Source organism: Xyrauchen texanus, chromosome 31 (assembly GCF_025860055.1).
Source record: "Xyrauchen texanus isolate HMW12.3.18 chromosome 31, RBS_HiC_50CHRs, whole genome shotgun sequence".
In the NCBI taxonomy this organism is placed as follows: Eukaryota; Metazoa; Chordata; class Actinopteri; order Cypriniformes; family Catostomidae; genus Xyrauchen; species Xyrauchen texanus.
The window spans coordinates 2,220,424-2,238,073 of NC_068306.1; the positions used below are offsets into that span (position 1 = coordinate 2,220,424).

At 38.8% G+C, this 17,650-nt stretch overlaps 1 protein-coding gene across 3 annotated transcripts in view; it reads right to left on the reverse strand.

Moving 5' to 3' along the window:
* The window catches only part of LOC127624950 (zinc finger protein 160-like), a 229,712-nt gene that overhangs the window by 51,540 nt on the left and 160,522 nt on the right, over positions 1–17,650 (reverse strand). The window contains exon 1 of one of the 3 annotated variants that reach the window (XM_052099909.1): positions 164–822. The exons of the other annotated variants lie outside the window; for them this stretch is intronic. The gene's annotated coding sequence lies outside the window, so the exon portion shown is untranslated. Of the gene's footprint in view, positions 1–163; positions 823–17,650 lie in introns of those variants that run through there. 3 annotated transcript variants of the gene reach the window in all.

A 17,650-nucleotide genomic window follows, 5' to 3' on the forward strand; every position in this document is an offset into this window, starting at 1 on the left:
GCTAATATGTCAATGATAGTAATAGGCCAACATAATACATACTAGGGATAATAATACCTATGCTGGGACTAATAATAATAATAATAATAATAATATCTGAATAGTTCAAAGGATATTTTATAAATACACTTACGCATATAACCCTATAAATGAAATGGCCTACCCTGATGCGGCCACTCAAGGACTGCCGAACCTTCGCCTTGAACTTTATCAATCTTCTGTCGTCATCCTCGTCCCTCATCAGGTGTGTGTTTAGGAGGCTGATGGAAATTGATATAGTTGGAAATTGACATCCTTTTCCGTGGACATTTTTAAGTCTCCAACACAAGCGCAATCTACTCCAGTATTAGACTAGGATCAATAGGATTCTGGCTTCTTGCAGCTTTGTTACTGTTTGGTTGCACAGAACAGCTATAACTGCCCACCGTTGTTCAAGAAGTCTTCCGAACATGTCGCACACAAAGTTCTATCTAGTTTTGCATGATTGGATGAGCTGGTGTTTTCGGAAATTTATTTTGTTCTTGTTTGGCCTCCAGTGCCTTGCATGCAGTGGTTGAAGTCCTTGACAAGCCACCCAGCTGCAGTGTATGCACAAATCAGGCAACTGAGTCCAAGTTCATACGACCGGGAGAGTTAGCAGCCACGATGTTGCATGCCTTGTTGTGAACATATGCAGAAACCTTCCCAATAAGTCCTCAAGTCTCCACCACATCAATTAGTTTAACCGTGAGGTTGTCAGCTGTGTGTCTGCCTGGCATACTCTGTGTTAGTAGGACGTTAGTAGGATTTAACCTGCCAATCCTCATCGATATAGTGGCATGTAATTGTCACATTGCTCTCCATTGTGAGCGCCATCCAGCAGTCTGTCGTTAGAGCCACGAACTTAGTATTAGCAAGTTGTGTTTTAAGCTATTTTTTATTTGCAAAACAGGCTTCAATTCAACAGGTAATTGGTAATTAGGCTCGATATAGCCCATTAGCTCCTGAAATCCCTTGTCACAGACCACACTGACTGGCAAAATGTATTTCCCCACAATTGAACAGACTCTCTGAGTATCTCCTCAGACCGCTGCAAATCGCATCTTCTCTCTGTTAACATGGAGAGCAAAGTTTGTTGTCCTTCATCACCTGATGCTTGGGACGTTTGCTTCGCAAGTGGTATTGCATTGTGCTTGTACTACTGCAACATTTCAATACTGCATTGCATATCTTCCAAATAAACTCATCGTCCTTTTGGTCGAGATGGTCCCACTCAGTACTTATTTTTGTTCGCTTCATTTTGCTCACTCAATATGGCTGTAGGCAGTGACGGCCCGTGCATTTAAAGTCTAGGCCTTCAGTGTGATTCATGCCATTAAGAAAACACAGTTTCACAATAAGACACCCTATACATACATCAGGTACCAGCTAACTAATAATACCAACTGACATTTTAAAAACGCATCTGGCACAAACAACTGTCCCACGGTCAAAGTCAAATCATATTTCCTACCCATGCTGATGTTTGGTCTGAACAGCAACTGAACCTCTTGACTACATATTTGTGATTTTATGTATTGAGTTGCTGCCAGATGATTGGCTGATTAGATATTGGCATCATAAAGCAGGTGTACAGATGTACCTAATAAAGTGGTCAGTGAGTACATCATGAAGCACCGGTAGTGAGAGTGGGGATGCAACTGGCCCTGTCACACCCTCATTTGCCCCAATTATGTAAGCTTGGCTAGTAACACTGCATGCATGAGACACACGAATTTAGTGTGACTAAAATATGTGTGTTATTAGGCACTGGCTTGTAAATATTCTGATTTTACTTGCCTGAGACAGAGTTGTGTAGTGGTGAAGAAGAACTTAGACACAATCCTTATGCTGAATAAGAAGCTGGCAAATAAGAAGCTGGATTCAGCCAAGACTTTGATTCAGTCTCGTCTTTTACAGCCCGCTGTCTCTCGAGCATGCACTCAGCAGGAAATGTACCTTATTTGGCTGCAGTGGGTCCTGAGGTGTCGTGGATTGCGGTGTCATCACATTTGTTGGACCACCATATGTAATTTACATTGCATTTAACAATGTCAACTCTGATTTTGATAAAACATTTTGACGGACTGTTCTAATAAGATTTTCCGTTTTACAGTATCTAAAGACCAGTGCATGAATTCTGTTGAAAAGTAAAAGTGTTGCAAAACTCAAATCTTGTAGATTTGAATGTGAGACCTTGTACAGTAAATATGTGTACAAGCAAATCAATACACATCATAAAAATAAAAGTTCACTTTTGGCTCGTTCTGTGTATTGTGTGTCCAAAGATGAGATCCACAAGGTCCATTTTAATTTCATTCTCTATGAAAATATCCTCCGTTATTTATAGTCAGTTGGTGATCAAAAAGTAAAAAATAAACATTAATTCTTATCAAACATTGAATGGAAAAGGGGAAAAAACACCATGCAACTTCTCTCTATATTGTGCACTCATTCAATTGTAAAATATGGCTAGCAGAGCTGCTGGTTCTATTAAAGAGACAGAACCCATTTAATACTTGTTATACCTATTAATGTAAACCGCACAAGTGCATATAAACAAACATGTAACAAATTGTAGTAATGTAGTGTGTAATAAATGTGTAAATACTAAAGCTGTCAAAATTAATGCGTTAACACTTGCAATTAATTAAAGTTTAACAAGTTAAATCTTCTTAATATCGAAAACACATTTACCCCGAATACAACATGAACCAGCATTAACACCGGTTAGAAGAGTAAATTCTATGTGATGCATCTATGCGTTTGCCCGGAGTCATTATATTGAAGTACACACGTGACAGAGCATCCATGTAGATAAAATGGAGAAAAGATCAAAGCTCAGATGGGAATTGTGATAGAAATAAAGTATTTTTCAGCCTATGTAAAGCACAATTTAACCCTTTTGCAAATACAATCAAACCGGTTTGATTACACCAGGCTGGGCTCAGACGTGTACAATCAAACCGGTACGATCTGCATTCGTGCAGCTGTTTACAAGCAAAAGAGGGACTGAAACTGCTAAAATAATCTTTTCAACATCACAATACCTTTCAAAAATTTTTGGAAGGAATTCAGGTTAACATAAAATTGATATTTCAGGGACTTCCGGTGGCGCAAGAGAGCGAGATGGACGTGTAGTGGTTTGCTCCCCACAGTCGTTTTAGAAAATACCTCCTAACACTAGAAAAAGCAGTGAAATAAACTAAACTCGAGTATGAGAGGAGGAAGAATGCAAAGAAGTCATAAGATCGAAAAGAAGATGAGCAAAAATCAAGTAAACTCGGATGTGGATGTGGATACCGGGCCTGACGATGATGGCGGTGAAGGAACAGCCTCAGGTTACGCTACTGAAGCTAAAGTTACTGTTAACCAAAACACTCTGCTCGAAAGTCTGGCGCTTCTGGAGATGGCGGTAGGCAACACAGGTGTGCTGGTTGCTCTGCTACTTTACACACTATTTGTAAAGTCCACACTGCCGGTAGAAAAATTTTATACTAAGGACACAATCTGTAACAACATCTTAAACAACTGGTTTGACAAGGAGGCATATTGGCACGAGAAAACAAATAAGATCAATGGCGTATTTGGGTACGGAGAGTACACCTTGGCTGTCACACTTGCAGTTTCAAATCGCAACCATCAAAGAAGAAAACGCAAAGAAACACCCTGTAAGAAATCAACAAACAATGCCATGATAATATGCCTTTGCCTACTTTTGTCGGGCGACATCCACCAGTGTCCTGGTCCAACTGGCCAAATAACAAACAGAGTAAACCTTCCCGATGCGCCTACCTGTGGCTCCGATGCATCTTTGGCGGCGGTGCGCCGGGGCGGTGTCTGCAGGGATCTGGCGTTGGCTCAGGTGAATCCCTGCGTCGAGCTGAGATGGACCGGTGAGATTGGCTCCCGCGCGGATGGTGGGCTGGATCTTCGGCGTGATTCACCGGGGAGGCAGCGGTTCGCGTCCGTGGAGAATGCATCTGCCGTTTTCAGCTCTGAGCTTGGTGGTGCTTCTGTGTGGCGCCTGGGTCTGGACGGTTCAAGGTCTCGCCCTGGTTCGCCGAGTGGACATCCTGCGGCAACGGGAGCGGCTCCCGCGCATGTGGGCGATGTGGCGGGGGGGCCCAGCGGTGGTGGTCTTCACGGAGCCGGCGTGGTGAGCACCGCTAACATCCACAAATGCTTTACAGTAAATAAAGCAATACGCATGAACCGGAAGTGGAAGGTTGTTCACACCGTAAACAATGCACGCATAATCTGGGATCAAAAAGTCAAACCAAAAGGTCTCTTTGGCGGACATCTAAATATCCGAAGTTTAAAATCAAAAAGCGATCAAATTATCCACATGATGACTGAATCAAATCTGGATTATTTTTGCCTATCCGAAACTTGGCTGCACAAAAAATTCCCCTACTGCTGCGCTTTTAGTTCCGGGGTACGTCTCCTACAGGAGAGATAGAGCTGATGCCAAAGGGGGGAGGGGTTATGATCTATGTGAGAGATAACATACAGTGCAGTGAAATCCAGTGGAAAACCCCAATTGATCTAGAATGCGTTGGGTTAAATTTATCTCTTGCACCTCAGATGTCTCTCACATTATTAGTCTTATATCGACCACCATCTGCTAAAATAGACTTTTATGATAAGTTTAAGGAAATGTTAAAGCAGTGTGATTTTAAAAAGGAGGTTATAGTGATGGGTGATTTTAATCTACACTGGGACGATAACAGTGCAAGGAAAAAACTGCAGCAAATTATGGATGGATTTAATCTTGTCCAGATGGTTAAAGGACCAACACGGATCACAAACAATTGTAGCACCCTAATTGACTTAATCTTCTCCAATTATCCGGAACGGATCACAAAATCGTTTAATATGTTAACTGGACTCTCAGATCATAACATGGTGCTGATAACAAGAAAATTAACCAGAAAGCGATTTGCAGCTTATTCCGGAAAAAAGGAGTTCATCGGCATTCCAAGGAGCAACCAAGAACAATTTCACACAGCAATAAGAAATATGAACTGGGACACTTTATTAATGGACAATGAATTGGAAATAATTAGTCAGAAATTCACTGAATGCTTACAAACAAAAATTAAAGAATTTGCTGTGATAATTAAACATAAAAACAGAAAGCATTCTTTTCCCTGGCTCAGTGATGATATCAAACAATTAATGAAAGACAGAGACAATGCCCTTAAAAAAGCCATAAAGTCAAAACTATCTTGTGACAGACAAAAATTTGCTTCGTTACGGAATAAAGTGATAAGACAATTACGAAAAGCAAAGGCAGACTTTTTTATTACAATTATTAAAAACTGTCATGGTAACTCAAAAGCGATTTGGGAACAGATCAATAGACTAACAGGTAAAACTTCTTCTAGTAACAACTTAATACAACTAAAGAACAATGGGATGCTTATGCAGGATCCATCTGCTGTGGCACAGACACTAAACGAGTATTTTGTTGATTCTGTTGATACCATAGCCAAAAGTTTCCCTATGAAACATAACAACTTACCTGTTATGAGTTCAGATTTGTTAATTGAGCCCCCACTACATCCAAAATTTGTATCCATATCTGATGTGGAAAAGGTAATTACACAGCTTAAGTCTTCAAGAGCAAAAGACGTGTATGGGATGGACACACTCATGCTCAAACAAATAGGTCAGTCAATTTTGGGACCACTAACGCACATCATTAATGTGTCACTAGATCAAGGGAAATTTCCTGAGTCATGGAAACTTGCTAGTGTCATTCCTATATTTAAAGGTGGTAACTCCCTTCTTTCATCTAATTACCGACCTATTAGTATTTTGCCAACAGTATCTAAAGTCTTTGAAAAACTGGTTGCTAGACAAATCACCAATCATCTTAATTGCAGTTCTTTTCCTTTGCACTCAATGCAGTTTGGTTTTAGGGCTAATCATTCCACAGAGACAGCAATATGTTATTTTCTAGAAAAGGTTAAATCAAATATGGACAATGGAGGGGTAGTGGGAGCAATCTTTTTAGATCTTCGTAAAGCATTTGATACAGTTAACCATTCAGTTTTACTGCATAAACTTCATGCATTTAATTTTTCCCCAAAATTCATTGACCTCATTAATTCATACCTTTTATCTCGTTCACAAAGTGTAAGAATTGACCAATATAGTTCTACCCCTTTACCATTATCAACTGGTGTTCCACAGGGTTCAATTATAGGTCCAATTCTTTTCAGTTTATACATTAATGATTTACCATCTTTGTGTAAAACCTGTGACACTTTGATGTATGCAGACGACACTGCTGTTTTGGCCTATGGAAAATCCACAGAGGAAGTTGCCTCAAAACTTACAGAGGCCATGTCACTGATCTCAACCTGGTTAGAGCAATTTTGTCTGCAATTGAATATATCCAAAACAGTAGCTATGTTCTTTTCAAAAAATAATATAAATATAAAACCTGAAATTGTATTATCTGGAGAAAGATTACAGGTCGTCACAGAATATAAATATTTAGGACTATATATAGACTCTAACCTAAATTTCAAAACTCACATAAAAAAAGTTAGTAATAGGATTAAGTTCAGTCTAGTGAACTTCAGATTCATTAGAGACTTCCTTTCAACAGAAGCTGCTAAATTATATTTCTTTTCTATGATTTTATCTCACATAACATATTGTTTAATAAGCTGGTCCAATACTCACTCTACAACAATAAAACCATTAAAAACATTATACAAACAATCATTAAAAATACTGGATAAAAAACCATACCACTACCACCACTGTAGTATTCTCATGGAAATATCAGTTACTTACTTGGGATAATCTAATTAAATACAAAAACATCTGTTTAATTTACAAAATCAGACATGGTCTAGCACCTCCTCCACTATGTGACTTTATACATTTTAGATCTAGTGAGATTAGGGTAACCAGAGGGGCAGTGAGGGAAGACTGCATTATCCCCGGAGAAAAACAGCTTTTGGTCAGTCTGTTTTCTCCGTAAGAGCAGCGCAGCAATGGAACACAGTGCCTGAAAACATCAGAGAGTCCTTGTCATTCTTTTCATTCAAAAAGAATGCAAACAAATGGCTGGTTGAGAGCCAATCTTGTTGTCACTAATGCTTTCTGTGTACACTTATACATTGTGTATTTATTTATTTTAATATGAATTGTATTTTTTAACCATAATGTGTTGTATTTAATTGTATTTTTGTGATTTTATACCTGTGGTTATTTTTAAGGTTGCCTTTTTTACACCCGGCTGGGGGACTACCGATGAAAATTAGCACTTTTGAGCTAACTCGGGTACATTTACATTGTTTCAATGTTGATTAATGTACACTGTCCCCTTTCAAAACAAAATAAAGAAAGAAAGAAAGAAAGAAAGATTCTATCTAAAGAGCTTAAGGACTTCAAACAAGTTGTGAGACAGGACCTGAGTGATTTTAAAAATGATGTCATGAAAACTATGAAGGACGACCTCGTTGAATTCAAATCCGAAGTTTTGCGAGAGTTGCAGAGCCAAAACGCCAATATCATAGAGGCTCAAACACGAATAGCGGACGTGGAATTAGCCTGCTTAGAAATGAAAGATACGCTGATAACAGTCGTGAAACGAAACTCGGAGATGCAGGACAAGCTAGTGGATTTGGAGAGTCGCTCTAGAAGAAATAATATTCGAATTTATGGAGTACCGGAAGAAAAAGAAGGCAAATCGGTCACTGACTTTGTAAGTGAACTATTCAAAACTCACCTCGAACTGCCAGCTGAAGTGGAGCTCCAAGTCCAACGGGCACATAGAGCGCTAGTTTCGAAACCGCCTACAACCGCACCACCGCGATCAATAATAGTGAATTTTTTACAATTCTGTGTCAAAGAGATGGTTCTTCAGAAAGCATGGCAGAAGAAGGTTGAAATCGATGGCAAGCGAGTTTACTTTGACAACGACTATGCAGCTGATATTGTCGAAAAACGCAAAGCATATGGGCCAATCAAAGCTGCCCTGAAGGAGAGGGGGATCCAATTCCAGACACCCTACACGAGGATGCGAGTACACTGGGTCTCAGGGCTACAGATCTACGGAAGTGCAGATGAAGCAGCTCAGGATTTGATTAAACGTGGATTTCAGATAAAGATTACCACGTCGAAGAGGAACGCTGCAAGAGCTGTAGAGGAACGTCTGAATGAACTGTTGCCATGGAAACGCATCAACACTTCGGACAGAGCAGCTCAATGTGCAAGGGAGAGGCTTACGGAGTTTAGAAGAGACCTGCCACTACATAGTTAATGAGATAACTATGGCCCAGAGGAAGAATAAACGAGGCTACAAGTATTAGTAGCAAAATAGCCTAAGCATTTAAATTTTTTGATTGACGACAGGTTTTTCAGGCAGGCTAGCATGGGCCTACCTATGGATACTCCCTTCTGTTTATTTTCGACTCTATTTCCATTTTGACAGTCCGCTATAACAATAAAAAAAAAATATATATATAATAATTAAAAAAAATAAATAAATAAAAATAATAATAAGGAATAAATAAAATAAAAAAGTCTTATGACTTAATCCAAATAGTTTATGAAACTGACTGAGGAGCTATCTTAAGCGCTTTATGTTGGACATTTCTAGTAAAAATTAGTATTTCCTCATTACTAGGGAGGGCCCCTACGAAAATGAGGCACCTTTCCCTCCTCCCACCAACAGGGACCACGAAGGATGGGGAAATCCATCCTTGTTTTCGGAAGGCGCAAAGTTCTATGTTCAATTGATGTTCAATGTTTTTTTTTTTTTTACTTTTGTTATGTTGAACTCTGGATTACAACTACAAGAAACACATTTGTCTGGGCAGGAATGCGAGAAACTTAAGAGGTTTGGTTATAACAATACATTTTATAGTTATTTCCATCATGGGTGTAGAAGAGGGGTGACTATACTAATTTCAGATTCAGTAAAATTTGAATGTTCTAAAGTGATTAACGATAAGGAAGGAAGATTTATTATTGTAAAAGGAAAGCTAGGAAATGAAAAAGTGACACTGGTTAATGTTTATGCCCCTCCCAACAGTGGAAAACATTTCATCAAAACTCTGCTCGACAACATTATTCTGGAAACAGATGGCATATTGATATGTGGGGGCGATTTTAATATTGTGTTGAATGATAAACTAGATACAACAAACAAAAACAAAAAATGCAACCACATTACTAAAATAATCAAAACTACATTTAAAGAATTTGGTATAGTGGACCTTTGGAGGGAATTTCACCCCTTAAAAGGATTACACTCATTACTCGGCCCCTAATGATAGCTACTCCAGAATTGACTACCTATTTATGAATAAAAATGAGTTGTACCGAGTACAGGAGTGTGAAATTGAAGGTGCAGACATATCAGATCACTGTGCAGTTTACCTAAAACTCCAGCTGAAATCACAAGAGAAAAGTAAATTGTGGAGATTAAATGTTGGAATTCTGAATTATAAAAATATAGCTGATGAGATTAAAGAGGAGATTAAAATATATCTATCTGTAAATTACAATGGAGAGGTTAGCCCTGTCATTCTATGGGATGCCCTTAAAGCAGTCCTGAGAGGGAAAATTATAGCTAAGACAGTGTCTATTAAAAAAGCTAGAGAAGAAGCATTTAAGAAAGAAAAGGAGAAACTATCTGAAATTGAACAGCTACATAAGAACACACGTGATCCCTCATTATTACCTCAAATTAAAAAAGCTAGGGATAATATTGATAAAATGTTAAGTATAGAAACTGAAAAGAAGATTCGATTTTTAAAACAATCATATTACAAAGTGGGACCAAGGGCTACCAGATTGCTAGCAAAAAGATTAAAAAAGCAACAGGCTGATAGAACAATTCACAAAATATGAGATATAGACACAAACCAGATGACATATGAACCCAAAGAGATTGAATCTAATTTTAGGAACTACTATAAAAATCTGTACAGCCAACCTCCAGCATCCACCACTGACCAAATGAGAACGTTTCTAGAGAATCTTGACTTACCAGCAATTGGGAAGAAACAAAATGACCTTTTGACCTCACCCATTACAGTATCAGAAATAGAGCAAGCAGTCAGTAGATTAAAAGCGAAAAAATCTCTGGGTAGTGATGGCCTACCAGCTGAATGGTACAAAACATTCAGGGAGCAACTTATACCATTACTTTTGTCATCATTTAATTATACACTTGACCATGGCAAACTACCACCATCCTGGAAGGAAGCAGTAATAACAGTGATCCCTAAGGGGATTAACAAGGATACCTGCTCAGGTTACAGACCGATTTCTATACTTAATGTAGATTATAAATTATACACCTCAATTTTGAACAAAAGATTTGAGCAATTTATGAACGACATCATAGATGAGGATCAAACAGGTTTTATTAAGGGGCGCCAAACCCATGACAATATAAGGAGAACCCTACATATTATTGAACACGTTAAGCAAAACAATACCAGTGCAGCCTTGATAAGTCTTGACGCAGAGAACGCATTTGACTGTGTTAATTGGGCATTTCTATATCAGACACTTAAAAAATTTGGATTAAATAAGAAGGCTGTTCAATGTATTGAGACACTATCAAAAGCCGACTGCAAGGATAAAAATTAATGGGAGTCTAACTGAGAGTATACAGTTAGAAAGATCTACCAGACAAGGTTGCTGCCTATCACCAACACTGTTTGCATGTTTTATAGAGCCCCTGGCCCAAGCAATTAGGCAGAATACAGATCTGAGAGGGATAAGGGTTGGGGATGAAGACCACATCATTGGTCTTTTTGCTGATGATGTGATCTGCTATTTAGGAGACCCAGGCACATGCCTTCCAATATTAATTAATCAACTCGAGGCGTTCGGTTTCTATTCAGGTTATAAGTTAAACTTTGCCAAAACACAGGTCTTAACATTGAACTATCTACCATCCAAAAATATACAACAAAAATACAATCTCAATTGGAATGCAACTACAATGAAATACCTTGGGGTTACCTTAACAAGAGGAATGGACGATCTATATGAGACCAACTATGTTAAAGTGGATAAATCCATTAGAAATGATGTAGAGAGGTGGAATGTCCTTTCTCTGGACTTTAGTTCCCGGATAGAGACTATAAAAATGAGCATCCTCCCTCGACTCCTCTACCTCTTCCAATCACTCCCTATTGAGATACCGGAGAATGAATTTAGAACGTGGGATAAAGTTATCTCTAGGTTCATATGGAATGGTCAAAGGCCAAGAATCAAATATGAAACTTTACAGCTTGGAAAACATGAAGGAGGTATGGCACTCCCAAATCTTAAGGAATATTTTTATGCAGCACAACTTAGACCTTTAGTTTGCTGGTGTGCTAAGGATTACGAGGCTAAATGGAAAAACCTAGAGCAGTATGTACAAGGGAGGGAAATTCAAAGTCTTATTGGGGATGAAGGGGAAGCTAAGGATTTATTTAAAACAGATAGATGCTATCACCCAGTTCTCATTAAAATTGTGGTTCAGCATAGTACGAAAATATAAATTAGAGGCAGATCTCCCTCTACTTAGATGGATAGCTTATGACAGACACTTCACCCCGAATACTCTTGACCAGAGATTTCAACAATGGATACTGAATGGAATAACAGCACTGTGTATAGTAACGAAGGACAGGAATTTTATGAGTTTTGAAGAGATGAAACAAAACTTTACATTATACAATCAGGATCATTTCTGGTACTTACAATTAAGGGATTTTTATATGAAGGAAGTAAAACCAAAAATAAATCTGGGGAAAAACGGTATAATTAGAACTATAATAGGAATATACAACTCAAGGAAGTACAGAATAATATCTACATTATACCAGCAACTGAGGGAGAGGAAGGGAAATACAACGTCATATGTTAAGCAGAAGTGGGAAAAAGAGCTAGGTATGAATATATCTGAAGAAGACTGGTTACATATATGGAACACACAACAATCTACCACTTCATCACGTATATGGAGGGAATTCTGTTGGAAAAATGTAATACGATTTTTCATTACTCCTAAAATTAAGAGCACATTTTTGTCAATACCACAACCATGTTGGAGACAGTGTGGAGCGGTAAATGTAAACCATTCGCATGTCTTTTGGCTCTGCCCTGTTATTACACAGTTTTGGGAGGATGGCCACTTGGTTATTGTTGAAATCTTGGGTTATGATATACCTAAGTCATGTTCAGTGCTGTATTTTGGTAATATGTAAGGAAACATTGTGTCAAGAGAAGACCGATACCTGTTTAAAATTTTGCTAGCTGCATGTAAAAAGGCCATTACGAAAAGATGGTATAAGCCGGACCCACCAACACGAGATGAATGGCTGAAACTAGTGTCTGAAATAAGTGTAATGGAATGGTTGACTCATAAGATAAGAGTTCAAGAGGATCAATGCGCAAATAACTGGGGAAAATGGACTGTATTTACATCTCAACGACAAGAAGAGGTCTGAAGTTGATGTATCTCTTTCACTAAACTGTAATGTTAAAGGTGGGGTATGTGATTTGCAAAACGGCCGGCAGATTTTGAAAATACACAACTCTAAGGTCCTACCTTCTCTCCTCCAACGCTGGCACTGACTCCACCCATTCGAAAAACATGGACGCGCAATCATGCACGAGCGAAAACTCAGATGCGCAGTGTTCTAGCAGTGTTCTAGACTCACTAGTCAAACAGTGCATTCACCTGTCAAACAATTTTTCAGAGCAAATTGTTGACACAGCAGGAGGAGGGGGTCGCATACCACTCTTGAAAGGTGTAGAGCTGATTTTCTCATAACTGTAAAAAAAAAAAAAGAACATCGCCAGCCCTGGCGTCTGTACAGCGGTCTTCTATTCAAAACAGGATTCATAGAAATGTGGAACAACCCCACTAGCACTATAAAAGCTCTATTCTCCATACATAAATACAATCGCTTCCTGTTACTGGGTCACGAGCTTTGAGTATGCGCATCGAACGGGACACGCGCGCCAGGGTGGTGGGGGAGGGGGCATGGTACGACCGTTTGATTGACACATTTTCTGTCCAATGATTCTAGATGGTCTTGAAAATGATTGGCTGGAGTTTTTCGAGTCCTGCCCGTTCCACAGATGATTAAATTGCTTAATTTTCATTTCAGTGCTTCTAATTTACAGCCAGTAAGTGGGTTAGGAATAGGATTTCAAGTTATTTTGAAAAAATGGTCAAAAAAGAAAATCACATACCCCACCTTTAAGGTAATCCAGATTTATTTATTTTTTTTTTTTTTTTGGTTTGTTTGTTTTGTTAATTATAATTTTTGCATATATGTGTTGAAACTATAAAAAATAAAGTATAAAAAAAAAAAAAATTGATATTTCAATGTCTGTTAAAAGTGACACACTTCCTTCCGCCATTTGGTGGCAAATACAACTGTGACCCACAATAGTCAAATTAATGTGATTAGCCTGCAAGGACAAACATTTGGCTCAGTTTTGATGTTTTTAATTTTCTGCACGCAGAAGATATGAGGCGTTTGCTTATTCGATTTTTTTTAACATTATTTTATCACTTCGCCATGGCAACACCGTTTGATATATAAAGATATCCCTTTGCAATCTAGCATCGTCAATGTCTTGGCATCATGTCGCCCACATTTGTTACCTGTACCATTAAATCCTTGGGAGGAGTATATGAAATTCCTCAGCATGCATTTTTTAAACGATCCAAAATGGCCAACTTCCTTTTGGGCAGAGCTTATATGACTGTCGGTGCAAAAGTGGTCCGGCTTGATGAGATCTGTAGGTGTACAAAGTTTGGTGACTGTACCTAAAAAGGGATGTGCTAAATAGCCTCCCAAACATGCCCATGTTCTAGCTGCCACCGAAGAGCCCCTTCTGCACTCGCCTACCTGTAACTCTGCCACAAACTAATGGCCAGCGACTCAGATGTGTGTGCAAATTTTCAAGAGTTTTCACGCATGTTATGTACCCCAAAAGTTCAGAAAATCTTGATAAGATGAATACAAATAATAATAATAATAATAATAATAATAAATATAGCTGCAAGCAGCAACCAATGGGCACAAGCACCGTGAGCCCATTTCCTCCTAGCAGCTTTAGTAAAACAATGCATCAAAATATTTTGCGATGTGTGTAAATGTTAATTGATTTTTTCAAAGACTTTTGTAAGGGCCACACATCCTGCTGGCAGTTGGTGGTGCTACGACTGTGACCCACAGTAGATACATCAATGTGATCAGCCCTCAATGCCAAACATACAGGTCAATTTTGATGTAAATCACACGATGCACACAGAAGATGAGACAATTCTTTCTTCCCATTTTTTTTGCTAATTTATTGCGTCGCCATGGAGACAACGTTTGAGACATCAGAAATCTGTTCGAAATTTTGCAGCTTTTTTGGCATGATGTTGCCCAAGATTGGTGCTAGTCAGATGAATTCCCAATGAAGAGTATTTCAAAATCCAGAGCATGCCATTTTCAAACAATCCAAAATGGCATGGAATGACTTCCTTTTGGGAGGAGTTAATGTCGGTGGTGTGAAAGTTGCCTAGCTTGATGAGATCTACATACATTATGTACAAAGTTTAGTGAATGTAGCTGAAAGGGCATGTTATAAAGAGCCTCCCAAAAATCTAATTTTCAAGGGGCCAGCAGGGAAGCCCCCCATTTAAGATTAAGATTCAACTTTATTGTCATTGTGCAGAGTACAGGTACAGAGCCAATGAAATGCAGTTGTTTTTGCATATCCCAACTAAGCCGGGGTCAGAGCGCAGGGTCAGCCATGAAACAGCGCCCCTGGAGCAGATAGGGTCAAGGGCCTTGATCAAGGGCCCAACAGTGGTATCTTGACGGCTTGAACCCCCGAGCTTTCGGTCAGTAACCCAGAGCCTTAACCGTTGAGCTGCCACTGGCCCCTACACTTGAACCCCCCCCCATGTGAACTTTTACCAAGCTCTAATGGCAGACGATTCTGATGAGTTTTTGAGCATGTTAAGGGACTCAAAAGCCCCAGAAACCTTGAATAGAAGAATGTAACAGTACTCCTTAGAAGAACAATAAACCCTCCGCACTTTCAGTGCTTGGGCCCTAATAAAGCATTTGTGCACCCCTTTAAGAGTCATTGTAACTGATAATAATAACAACGGTGTAATACTGTATAATGTGAAACCGTGATATTTTCTGAGACTGTTATCATACCGTGAAAATCTCATCCCATTGCAACACTAGTCACAACATTATTTCCGTCCAGATTTGCATACAGTTTTGACCGAGATCTTGTTTTGATGACGGGACCGTCGAACCTCTCTGTAAAGTCTTCTGCAGTACGAGTAAATTGAATTCAAATGAAAACATGCAGTTTAAGATAGTGTACACTTATTAGTTTAGTGTACAATCTGAAAAATAATCTATAATTTATAATCTGAACTATCACTTTAAAGCCATCTTTTTAAAGAAAACAAATTAGGACTTCAAGCAGAAACCCAAATCCAGAGTCACTGTTCCTGAAGGACTGTAATGACTTTTTTAAAGTAAAATTGCACCTTTTCAAAAGACAACTGAGCACTTCTAAAATGACAATAAAGACAGCTGGAAAAAAACTAAACATTTGTATGACTTTTGAGTGATAAAATCCTTCGGTAACAGATTTTGACATGACAGTTGATTGTCATGAAAGTGTAAAACAACATTAAAGAAACATACCTGAAGGAATAAAATCATCTTCATCATTCTGTTGTTCCTCTGCTGTGGTTTCTCCTCTCATCTTCATCAGGTTCCTGCAGTCCAGCAGCTTCACTGAACACATCTTCACTGATGTCTGCAGCATCTGCTGTTCATCATCATCTTCATCACTCTGTTGTTCCTCTGTTGTGGTTTCATCATCATCATCAATCTGTTGTTTCTCTGCTGTGGTTTCTCCGCTCATCTTCATCAGGTTCCTGCAGTCCAGCAGCTTCACTGAACACATCTTCACTGGTGTCTGCAGCATCTGCCGTTCATCGTCATCATCCTCCTGTTCTTTCTCTGTTGTGTTTTCTTCTTTTATCTCCTCCTGCTTCACTTCAATCTTCACAGATGTTTGCAGCATCTGCTGTTCATCATCATCTTCATCAGTCTGTTGTTCTTCTGTTGTGTTTTCTTCTTTTATCTCCTGCTTCACTTCAATCTTCACTGGTGTCTGCAGGATCTGCTGTTCTCCAGCATGAATCACATCCACCTGCTCTCTCATGATGAACATCTGAACACAAAAACATCATCACTATAATGGACTGACATTCATCAAACTCAAAAAGATTATTATACAGCTGTTAAACAATATAACTGAGATGGTACAATTGGTTAGCTTGCTACTGTTAACTACAGAAACTTCCTTAAGTGTGGTGTTATGCAGCAGATGAGCCAAAGGATGCTGGAGTCTCGTGATCTTCCCATTTCTTTCATGGACAAAGGTTTTTTTTTACCCTGGAGGAGGTGAATTGAGGGTCTGTGCCCTCTTGACTTCCTCGGTTGCTTGCTTTCGTCCCTTCTGTTTTTCTTCTCATGCACTGGTTCACCAAGATGAACAGCCAATCAGACTGATCTGTCTCACCGACAGACTCCGCTGCAGATTCAACACGCTCAATCGGCTGAAAAGCCACCGACAGGGGTCCGACTAGTACCAACGGTGTGGAACACACCGCAAAAACTAGGCCAACAGATGCTCAATGACGGCCGACCATCAGCTTGATGTGTTGCTGTCAATGGCTCTCTGTCTCTAAGACTTATTACGCCTGGTCCCCTCAAAAATTATACAGTTCCAACAAACAAAAGTACTTTTTTAACAGCACAGTTGCTAGTATGTTTATCTTTACATTATATTAATATAGTTGTATGTGTTAAATGGGGAATTTTTTTGTGTGTGTTGAAGAAATTCATTGTAATTTTTAAACATATCTATAAAATCATGACCGCTCACAGAAGATGAGGACTCTAGTCATATCAGTGACCTTATCAAAGCTGTTTTATTCTACATGGGGCAGGGGTGCCCTCATGGGGGCGGCCATTTTAGAATCACATGACCAGCTGAAATACTACTCGCTTAATCTCAGTAATCGTCTTGTTATTGGACACGTTCACTCATGGATTAAATTAATCATGGCTGATTGTGAATAGTGAATTTCTACAGTGGCATCTGTAACTGAATATTATTGATTTTGAATGATACAGCATCCACACCACTAGGTGTCACTGTAAGTCCAAGACGGCACGAGCAAAAATGTACTGAGTGCACATTAAAGTACCACCTCACCTGCAGATATGTTGATGTTACATTCTTGGCTAAACATTGATCTTAGTTGGGTGAAACATTGTTATATGAGACAAAACGAATTTTTTATGCTTTAAATATATTTTATGCTGATAAAGACTTATTAATTTAGTCAATCACAAAATAAATGTAGTTACTCACTGTATTTATTTGCAAAATCTAAAGGATGTAAAAAAACATAATGAATCATAAGAGTAAACAGCCAAATATGGAAAACGATGTCTTCATACTGATGCACGGGATGTAAAATAGCAAACAAACTACAGCAAGTTTAACTGAATCCAATTAAAGTTATAAATTATAGACTTTGGTC